Here is an 11,572-nt window from a genome sequence, read left to right on the forward strand (position 1 = left end):
TATTTGAAAAACCTTCTTTATATCCGACAAAGCCTTCCAGTTTTACAAAGTCAAAAGAGGAATGAATATACTTGGTTTTCTAAGCTGAGGCGCACTTGCTATCACTCGCACGGGTGCCCTTTTAGCTCGTTAAAGTTTCCTACTAGCTAATCTGTTGCAAGTATTTTGCCTACATAGCATAATTGTTTTCAAATAATTACCAAGTAAAATTATTCGAAACTTATTTGCTATATAAAATTCTCTCTCACATATGTTTTGTGAATAAATAACGTGATGTAATAAAGAGATTATAAAATATTATGGTAAGTCTAAATTTAATAACACCACCTACAAAAGTCTACAACAAGAGCTTGTTTTCGGATGCACACTATATAATTTTGTAGTATTTCACACTAAATGTCTTTAGTAGATTCTGGTATTCAAAGAAAGTTTATAATAACATATTTTTCTTATGTTTAGTATAATTTATCCCAATGTGTTAAAAGATATGATAAAGTACAAACTCATGCAGTGTGCATCTGAAAACAAGCGTCTGTTGTTAATAAATTTAAACTTAACATTACCATACTTTAAAATATATCTATTCGTTAACATTATTTATTCACAAAACATATAGGGAGAAATTTAGATTAGCAAATAAGTTTCAAATCACATTACTTGGTAATAATTTGGAAAACAATGATGCTATTCGAATAAAATACTTGCAACAAATCAGCTTGTAGGAAACCTCTCCAAGTAAAAAGGGCATCCCTGTGAGTGAGTGCAAATGCATCTCGGTTAAAATAATTGAGTGCAGGTGTCACCCACAATTTACTGTTCAACATATTTATGGAAATATTAGAGGAACACATTTCCTATATACTTTCTCGATCACTCACAAACTAAAGTTAAATGTTTAGTGTGCCTGAAGGTAACTAGTACAGTGATGAATTTTTTTATTGGGGGATAGCGCGAACGCAGTCCCCCGCTACCAAAAATTTCGCACCCGAGTTGACCACATTTGGGTCAATCGCAAGGGTCAGCACCACCGGAGTGCAATGGTGAGCCTCGCCTTGGGGGAACCACCTTCGTGATCATGGTGTCCCCTGTGCCAGGTAAGTATGCTCTTCTCACACACCACAGCATCCATGCTGAGGTGAACTGAGTAAACCTCCCCTCTTATTGATTTTTATGTAATAAATTCTTCAAGTTTATCTATATAACACATTTAACTTGATAATGAGATGCCTGAATCATTTTAGGATCCCATAAATTAGTAACTCTCTGTGAATCATTGCGAACATACATTTTTTCTCAAGTATTTTTCAGTAACTTTCATTCAATGAATGTTTAATTTGGCTGTTGATGTAATACAAATCTTGAAGTACTTTTTACTAGAAAGCAAGAAAAATAATCACCAACCAGGCCAAAAGAAATTATATATGAAGAATTCAAGGGAACAAAATTAAAAATATACCAAATAAATAAAGAATAAGCTGAACTGAATACATATGCATCCAATAATCAATCATTCCAATGATTAGACATCCGTAAGATAAGTGGGTTGCAACTGTTTTGCATCTGCTGCTTAACAAGTATGCCCGTGACAAAACATCTGTGGAGATCCCACAAGTTTTCATTGGGGGCTGTTATGACATTTCCTCAAAAGGCCCCCGTCCAGAGGAAAGCTCCGGGCAATCGATAGAAGAAGTTTTCAATAGGTTAACTCGTCCTACTTGAGGAACCCTAAACATGATACTCGGTGAATTCTTTCCAAAATGAGTCCGTGTCACACATAAAGCTGGGGGACCAGAGATAATCTATTTCATTTAAGCCTTCTGGTTAAATATATATTACAAGACTAATTGGTTATCACCTACAAACACCTAACTACAATTTTTCTCAAAAGACAGACCTTAGTGGATAAGAATACACAGATATTAAATATTAATGTACCATAATTTTTTTTATGCAGATGGTGACTGTAGCAAACTACAGCCAATTGTTAAATCGAATTGTAATTGCTAAACTCAGTTGGCGTCTAGTTTGAATTATCAAAGTATAAACATACTTGTGACCCTTTATAAAGGTACACATTCTCCTAATGTGTATTTCTTAATACTCACATCAGGTAAAATGTCTCTCTGCAGTATGTTAAATGTTGATAAATATCTCTTATAAATGTCCAAACCTCTTGTTCTCTTGCTTGTGGGTACAGTGGGGCACACTTTTCTTATTTCCTTTCCTCTGTTTTATTCAAGTTTATATAGTCTTTAAATGGAAGATCTATTTTAATGTTACTGTTATTAATATATTTTGTTCAATATTTCTCTTAGTTTATTTCTTTATTTCCTTTCTTCACTGAGCTATTTTCCCTGTTGAAGCCCTTGGGCTTATAGCATCCTGCTTTTCCAACTGGTGTTGAAGCTTAGCAAGTAATAATAATAATAATAATGGTGATGATAATGACATGTATAAAAAAAGATTAGTGTTTTTTTTTGGCCACTTTATTCTACATTACTTTATATGTCTGACTGTTGAGTAAAAAGCTTTTACTATTGGGGCAGTCCTTTTAATCATGCCTGATGTTACTCCATATATCTGATGTAGGCAATGAATTTCTACATTTTCTTAGGTTCAAAACTTGACGGCTATGATCAGAGCAGCTACTAGGCTATAGAACGGCCATCACTGTCCTTTATTTATTATTGCGTGATCTACATGTAAAGATTTAAAGACTGCTCATGAATGGCAGAGGCAAGGGACAGTGACATTGCCCTATCAAGCAGGACAATGCCCTAGAGACTGAGCATACGTACTACATATGATCAATGCCCAAGCCCCCTCTCCACCAAGCTAGGACCAAGGATGGCCAGGCAATGGCTGCTGATGACTCAGCAGGTAGACCTATAGGCTCCCTCAAACCACCCATCCTAAGCTCTCAAGGACGATGGGGTTGCAGCGACCAAAGGAAATAACGATTTTGTGCGGGACTCGAACCCTAGTCTGGCAATCACCAGGCATGTACTCCCGTAGGTGGGAGTGCAGGCATTGATAGAGGAACTTTTGTCTTCTACATAACTTTTGTTCCATCTAGTTCTTTTGAATCTTGCCATCCAACCTCTCCTAGTCTTACTTCAGTCTAACCAGCGGGAGATTTGCCCAGTGGAACCTATTCTGAATTAACTTGCGGACGCCAGTTCAATGTCAAATGTCCCGAATTTATAAATCTCGTATTCAAACACTAGATGGAAACATGAGGGGTAGATGGAGATGGTTTGGGGAATTAGTTCACCAAATGTTTAACTGGGCTCCACCAGGCACGAGAAGCAGGAGATCGGGAATGGTGAAGTATTGGTTTTAAAACTCAAGATGATGACGACTGGCAAAATCTAATGAGGCCCTTTGCATCATCAGGTGTAGGAGGAGATAAGATAGAAATATATATCTATTGTATGCATATATGTATAAAGATATTTTTGCTGTTATTTTCTTAATACAGTACTGTACCCAGAACATTCACTGTACTGTATTATACAAGATTATTCTGTGTAGAACATTCTTCTGTTTTTACTCTGGGACAGTAAATGGAATTAGAAATCTGTATTGTACCTTGTTTATTTTATGAATATTTTTCTACATAATGTATATTTTATCTTTCTACCCACAGGTATCCACAGATACGTTTGTGATGGTATAAGCGCACGGAAACGAAAGGTTAGTTCGGGTGGACTGTTTTATAGTCGTGCAGATTCAAGTCCTGCACCTAACCCTCCACCCCGGAAGAGGTTGAAGGCGCAAGAACCCGAGGATTTAGACTTCAGTGACTACGAATATTAAGGTAATCCTGAGTAACTTTTTTATTATTACAATGTGGTTAAGATATTTAGAATGCTGCCCATCGCCTTTTTTGTGTAGGAGAGAGACCTACGAAGGGGGTCCGGGGCTTGCCCCCGGCTAGGGTTTATGACCTGGGAACTACTAGGTTAGGTTAGGTCGGTTTGTGGTATTTGTATGATAGCGGCAGTATTGTATGTCTCTACTTAGCAAAATAGAAGAGGCCTTATGTGTGCTTTTAGTATTTTACCTCAGGCTGATCTACTGAACTATATCTGCCTCAAAGTTACCGAGTTACTGGACCTCGGTTTTGGGCTGGTACTCGAGTCTCAGATGAATTATCAAGCAAATTCATATGGTGTTTTTCTATGGAACCAGAGTTTCTAGATTCATATGCATTTGGTATTTCAGTGAATCTTCCCTAAGTTCGTTGCCAATCATCCTCTGGAAAAGACAGCCCTGATTAAAAAAAAAAAAAAATGTAAGCTCTCCTTATCCAAACAGTTTGCTGGCTTGTTTATTTTCCCCCTGCCATGCTATTATTATTATTATTATTATTATTAGCTAAGCTATAACCCTAGTTGGAAAGCAGGGTGCTTTAAGCCCAAGGGCTCCAACAGGGAAAAATAGCCCAGTGAGGAAAGGAAATAAGGAAATGAATAAACTATGAAAAGATATGAAATATTAAAATGAAATATTTTAAGAACAGTAACATCAAAACAGATCTGTCATACATAAACTATAAAAAGAGACTTATGTTAATCTGTTCAACCCTAAAACATTCGCTGCAAGTTTGAACTTCTGAAATTCTACCAATTCAACTACCCGATTAGGGAGATAATTCCACAGCTTGGTTATAGGTGGAATAAAACTTCCAAAATATTGTGTAGTATTGAGCCTCATGATGGAGAAGGCCTAACTATTAGAATTGACTACATACCTAGTATAACGAACAGGGTGGTACTGTCCAAGAAGATCTGAATATAAAGGATGGTCAGAATTATGAAAAATCTTATGCAACATGCAGAACGAACTAATTGAACGACGGTGCCAGAGATTAATATCTAGATCAGGAATAAGATAATTGATAGACCGTAAGGTCCTGTCCAACAAATTAAGATGAGAATCGGCAGCTGAAAACCAAACAGGAGAACAATACTCGAAACAAGGTAGAATTAAAAAAATTAAAACACTTCTTCAGAATAAACTGATTACCGAAAATCATGAAAGACTTTCTCAATAAGCCAAATTTTTTTTAGCAGTTGAAGGAGACAAGTCATACAGTGTTAAAGAAACATTATCTATGTTGAGATCCAGATGTAGAGTAGCAACTGCCCTTGACGTACTTACAATCGTACTTTGAGTTCTGAGGTATGAAGGGAGTTAGCTTTGGTGTTACAGGACTTTGTGGAAATTCATTGCAAAGTTGGAATGAAAGTTATGAGGGCTGGGGAGAAAAGCAGGCATAAGGCTGACAAAGGGATTCAGGGGCAAGACCCTTCGGATTTGACGTTAGTGATGGGCTTGGTGTCCCATAATAGTCTTGCCACCCAATCTTGGACCAAGCGTATGTTCACCACCCATCGGGAATATTGCTTCCGCGCCTAGGCTATCTAATGCGGGTCATACCGTCGACAGCCCTAACCGCTCGACTGTGATAGCTAATCTTTCAGAGGAATGAGCAGCTCGCCATTATGGTAAGAATGGGATTCACACCTTGTCAAGAGTTTCTGAATTGCTGGAAACTGACTTAAATCTTTGAGAATTGCATGCTGGAAGGAGAGAGCAAATTACCTCTTCTCTAACCATCCTTTACCTTCAGATCTCCCTGGACAATTCCATCCTGTTCGTAATACTAGGCAGTCAGTTAATTCTAATAGCCAGGCCTTCTCCATCATGAGGCTCAATACTACACTGTATTCTAGAAGTTTTATTCCAGATGTGACCAAGTTGTGGAATGATCTTCCTAATCTGGTGGTTGAATCAGTAGAACTTCAAATGTTCAAAGTTGCAGCAAATGTTTATTTGTTGAACAGGCTGATATAAGTCTTTTTTATAGTTTATATGACATATCTGTTTTGACATTACTGTTTATAGAATGATTTATAGTTTCTGCTACTCAAAGTGTTTACTCCTTGCTTTGCGAGTTCATGGCCACGAACAAATTCATTTCATAGGCTGTGCTGGACCTAGAAATACCTTCATAACAGGTTATTATGCAATATGATCCTGGAGAACTGAGGTCTTTTTGAAACTAAACATTGCATTGAAGTTTTTGGGATCGTATGGAAGTACGTTCTGTGGTGTTGGACTTTCTTTACAACCCTTATATAAAAAAAGGAGCCTTGGCAGTCTTACTCGGGTCTTCTATCATCACGAGGGTATAAACACTCAAGAGCTTGCATTTCCTAAAGTGGAGGGACCACATTAAATTTCAAGAACTTTTCTTTTGATAAAGCGTCAGAGGTAACTCAGTAAAATGCCTCATATTTTTGCATGCATTATCTGTTTAAGGTAGAGGCAGAATTTTGGGATGGCTGGTCTCTAGTACATATAGTAGTAGGGGAAAACATATTCAAGTAATGGTTACAAAGTCCAGAGTAGAAAGCAAGTGGTAGGAATAGGAATAATTTAGAGAAAGATATTGGTTTCACTTTGGGCCCATTATGGTGTGGTATGCTGAGGACAGAGAACAATCTTGGAGGTTGCTCACTCAAGGCACTGTTAGCGGTACTTTCTATGACCGTTGGGTGCATGTGGAACAATTCTCGCATCCATGCCTTTAATAAGAATACTCCAAATGCAGGACTGTGGAAATATTCAATCACTCTAGATTTATCAGCTAAATATGTTGTCTTTGAAAGGTTTCTTGGAAAAAAAACACTGTAGCAATCAAGGGAAGAAAAGTGAGGCTTTATATTGTCAAATCTACACCAGGAAACCAAGGACTATAATAGTCTTTTTTTAGTAATGCTGAAGATATTTCAAGGTGCAACCCTTCTTGGAAAACAGATTGCTACAGCCCTTATAGTTCTGATAGCAAGGCAGTATGGAATAGATAGAAACTGAAAATAACTACCAAAATTATACTTACTACAGTATATAGCATTGTGATTGATATTTTTATTGAATTAAAAATCTATTTTCATTAATTTTTATTAAATTTAATTATGGTAAACATGCTGGCAAGCTTAGAGATGTAAGCCGTACCTCTACCATATAGGTAGTAATATTCGTGACAGAAATATCTTTTACGTAATAGTATTGGAATATTTATTCCAAGATGATGTATGATATAGTTGAATAAGAAATGTCATTGGGCCTATAGTTCAGGAATCAGAGCCTCCCTCCATAGATAACGTTTTAACATTTCCAGTTGACTGGATGTGTCTTTAACCTCTCGTGAGGTGTACCAAAATTCATACAGTTAACTGTACAGTACATAGTTTTCACATGCTGTTATGTAATGTAATTCCTCACTTTAGTTAATGCAACCATATGCCCTTTGAAAACTGTAATATCTTTTTGTGGTAAAATAGGAAACTTGGAATATAATTTTTGGGCTCGAGCCATGTCGTCCTGATGGAAGTTCCCTTCGGCTGCTTCCTACTGTATAATATTTTTGTGAGTGATATTACAAGAGAATTACAATTGGGTATCATGGGGTTCCAACCCCCGGAACGACTATCCGTAGATATAGTGTATAATCAGGGACGTATCCTAAGATAACCATAGATATCTGCACCCCCAAATAGACTTTACCCAGTCTAATCCACTAAGGGGAAGAATAAGTGAGGAGCCGTTGCATATCCTCTCCCCTTTCGGTGCTCCTATACGTCTCTGGGTTGGAATATGATTGATAAGGTATTGTATTTTGGTACAAGGACTTACATTATCAGATACTGTACTTGTACTTGATAGGTGCATTGCAAATTGCGATGCACGTTGTGATTGTGTGCTAGTGCTATAAAGGCACTAGAGAAAACTTATAGAATTGTCTGATTTGTAAATGATGGTTGCGTCAATCATCGTAATTGCTGTAGTGAGTAGCAATGTGTAACCAGGGGAGTCCATGAATTTGTAGCAAGCCATTGACCATCATCATCATCTCCTCCTACGCCTATTGACGCAAAGGGCCTAGGTTAGGTTTTGCCAGTCGTCTCTATCTTGAGCTTTTAGTTTGATACTTTTCCATTTATCATCTACTAGGTGGTATATCTTGGCAATCCATGTTTGCCATTGGTTACATAAGCAAGCCATTGCAGAAAATAATTCTTTGGAAAAAGGGATGGAAAGATTATAGTAATATAGTATATAAAATTTTCACTACAATATGACCACGATTGAATAAACCTAGTGTACAGTGAATGTAGGATTTACGGGAAACCTACTGATATAATCGTACACGAATATATGTAGCCTGAAACGAGGGCATTGTTCATCTCAGACCATTGGTTTTCAGGGAGCCAGTCGGCAGAGTTATGGTACCTTGCATATCCCAGTGGGTACAGGTAGTGACACAGTTACTCCAATTGAGTAAGACATTCGCAGGAAAGGGAAGTTGAACTGATCAGCTCTTGGAGGTGTAAATGTTTTAATTCAGTCATAATGACTTTTTACATTATTACATAATTTTCTCTCAAATTTCCGCCTTCACAATACCATTTGCTCCTTACTCATTCTGTCATTTTGCATTTCCATGCTGCCCGTTAACTACACGTAATGGAAATTTCTGAAAATAAGAGTTTTTCATTAGGTTTGGACATGTAAGTTTGGCTAAAGCACACACAGACTTTGTATAGTACTGTATTTACTGCAATGCACAAGTAACAGTCAGTACTGTAGTACTGCAAGTTTTGATAATGCTTTTATTTTAAATTACTGTATTTCAAGCATGCATTATCTGCTTGTATCCTCAATACATGGCTAAATAATAACTTAACTCGTCATCTCCTCCTACGCCTATTGACGCAAAGGGCCTCGGAGGATTCATTGGCTAGATTCATCAAAGGATAGCCGGTTCCTCGTGATGCGCAGTGCCTATCTTCCTAAGACAAGTGACCCCTGCCGGTCCAATACTAATTCCAGTAAGATCATCCACCAGGCATCAGGAGCAGTAGCCGAAGAGACAGTTTTCTCGCCTTAAACCATATCTGTCACCCTGCTGCCAGTGACTTCATCAAGATTAGGGGGTCATTTCCTCCGCACCCAAAGTTTTCTCAGCCGCTTATATAACCGTTGGTAAACATGGATTGCTAAGATGTATCGCATCGCACCTTAAACTCAATCAACAAGCCATTCAATTTGGTTGTTTATTAAAAGTATTTTAGATACTTGTTTGTTTTGGGTATGGTACATATTTCAGAAGCTAGTACATCGTTATAGACACTGGACTGAGGGAAATTAGTTCTCTGAGTAAATATCATCTTCTGCCGTCCAATCTGTTAATTCACTTGCTTTTGATGGCACTTGTTAACTAATTCCATTTTGGGGGATCTGTTGCGTTTAGTCTCTAGCCCCACTTAATTCTTACCCTTCTGAGGGACAAATATTCCTCGTTTCTTTCTCCCATCTTGCTCTCTTACCTCTTTGTACTCCATATGGGCCAAGTTTCTTCAATCCAATTTTAATCCTATTGAGGTGTTGTAGTCATGCATTGTCCAACAACAAAATTCTCATTTTCATTTTTGGTTGTCTTGATCTTTTTGAGTTTGATGGGATTGTGATCTCGAACGTCTTAATTTTGAATTGCTGATCATTCATTCATTTACTTTTCTTCTGTTTTAATTTAATTTCTATTTTCCTGGTGCTTATACGTGGGAACTTTACGCACTACAAGGCTTACAAGATCTGTTTGTCGAATATATTCTTATGGATTTAGAGTATCACACAGCGTATTGTATTTTAATTGTCAAATCCACGTTATCAGAGCACCTAGAAAGCACGAAAGTCTTCCGTTTCTTTTGAAAGCCTTAACCCTTTTACCCCCAAGCTATTTGGAACTTTCCAACCCTTAACCCCCAGGCATTCTTTTTTTCAAGCACATTTTGCAATATATTTTTTTTAAATTGTTCTAACAGCCTTAATTTTTGTCATAGAGAGGTCAGGTTGGTCTCATTCTTTTGGAAAATGCCTGAAGTTTCTCATTAACTTAAAAAAAATATGCAAAAAATGTAAATAGCAGTTTTTTTGCAAGGACGTACCGGTACGTCCATGGGGAGGTAAAGGGATGAGTTTTGTGAGACGTACCAGTACGTCCATTGGGGGTAAAAGTGTTAGTATCTTGTCTTTCGAATGTCTAGTGCAGAGCTTGTTGTATAGTTTTAGGGCTTTATGTTTGAAATCTCTAAAACCTATAGTAAATATACATCTTGGATCCAATAATTTAAAACCATTTGTAACTATTTTTTGTGTCCACATGATTCATTGGCTGCACAATGTTTAGAAATTCCTTTGGATTTTTGGTTTTCTGGTTCTGATAACTTGATGGGTTGTTGCACATATAGTATCTAAAAAAATTTTCTAGGTTCAACTGCCAGTGTAATTCAACTAGCATAGGAGTGATCACTCAGGGTAGGACACCTTTTATGAGTGTTGCTCCTCTGTTTACTATGTTTTGTAATTCCATAAGTTTCACTTAGGGTAGATTGTAGTGGGTGAAGTTTCAGTAGTTAATTGATTCTTTAGTCTGATAGATTTTTATGGTTATTCTCTCATTTACTGTAATCTTGTATAAGAATCACTTGCTAGCCTGTTCATTGTGAGTTGGTGTTCTGTTTGGCTAATAATAAGTGAAGTTGACTGTGAATGAACAAATACGGCCACTTTTTAAAACCTTTCTTTTTTTACAGGTAGCTCTTCAAACAAGCTGCAGGTATGAAATAACTGTCAAGAAAGAATAGCTGAGGAATGCTACTATTCTGTACTAAGAGTTCTTCAAGTGTGTCTTCAAGAAAATCTTGTTTTACAAAGTACTAGTTCTTTCAACACTCCTTTTGTATTGGTGTTTAGAATTTAAGTACTGTAGACATTGCCATAATTTTTTTCAGTCACCTAACGTTTTCACTTCAGTGGATACAAACTCTCGTCCTTTAATATGCGTATGATTTCAGTGAAGCTGGAAACTCTGCTGTTAAAAGATTGTAATGAAGTGTCGGTAGTTACAGACGGTAAGACACTTCAGACTTTTGGCTCTGAGCAGTATAGAAGTACTGTCTCGCTAAGTTGGCTGCTTTAATCTTTTCTCTTTACAGCGTGTTTTTGCTGTTTGCCAAATGAAGAAACAATGTGTGGCCATATGGTTTCGCCCTGGAGTTGCGGGCCAAAAGTGCAGCACCTTCACAAGCAGAAGCTATGTTCACTCCCATTCTTGTGTTCTTGCCTGTAGGGCATGTGTATTCACTGTCTTCCCCTTCAGAGGAGTGTAATGACAGGTCTTCACTACAAATTGGTTGAATACAGCAAGAGTCGGAAGAAGGCAAAGCGTGACTCTTCATCCTCTGTCTTCTTTTAGGCCAAATAAATCTACTAGGTCTCTTCTCTTGCCCTAATTTATGCTACAGAATGACCCAGATCTTCCCCTAGTGGTGTTGGAGGTGGTTTTGCCTGATGCCTACATGGATTAGGGGAACCCCATCCTTCACCCCATATCGAGCCTGACAGTGTTGTGGCCATGTCCTTGGCTCTGAAGATGCTGTGGCCTTTAGACCTCATTAGGACGTCCCAGTCTCTCATTGCTGCTACAACTGCTGCAGAA

The 11,572-nt window shown here is 37.6% G+C and overlaps 1 long non-coding RNA gene and 1 other non-coding gene across 2 annotated transcripts; one reads left to right on the plus strand and one right to left on the minus strand.

Moving 5' to 3' along the window:
• Positions 1-939: 939 nt before the first annotated feature.
• LOC137659353 (U1 spliceosomal RNA) lies at positions 940-1,102 on the minus strand. Its single transcript, XR_011047485.1, has one exon. It is a non-coding gene; the product is annotated as a U1 spliceosomal RNA (small nuclear RNA).
• Positions 1,103-3,649: 2,547 nt separating this feature from the next.
• On the plus strand, positions 3,650-11,507 carry LOC137658383 (uncharacterized). Its single transcript, XR_011047325.1, has 3 exons — positions 3,650-3,736; positions 3,768-3,820; positions 10,668-11,507. It is a non-coding gene; the product is annotated as an uncharacterized lncRNA (long non-coding RNA).
• The last annotated feature ends 65 nt before the right edge of the window (positions 11,508-11,572 follow it).

Source organism: Palaemon carinicauda, chromosome 19 (genome assembly GCF_036898095.1).
Source record: "Palaemon carinicauda isolate YSFRI2023 chromosome 19, ASM3689809v2, whole genome shotgun sequence".
In the NCBI taxonomy this organism is placed as follows: domain Eukaryota; kingdom Metazoa; phylum Arthropoda; class Malacostraca; order Decapoda; family Palaemonidae; genus Palaemon; species Palaemon carinicauda.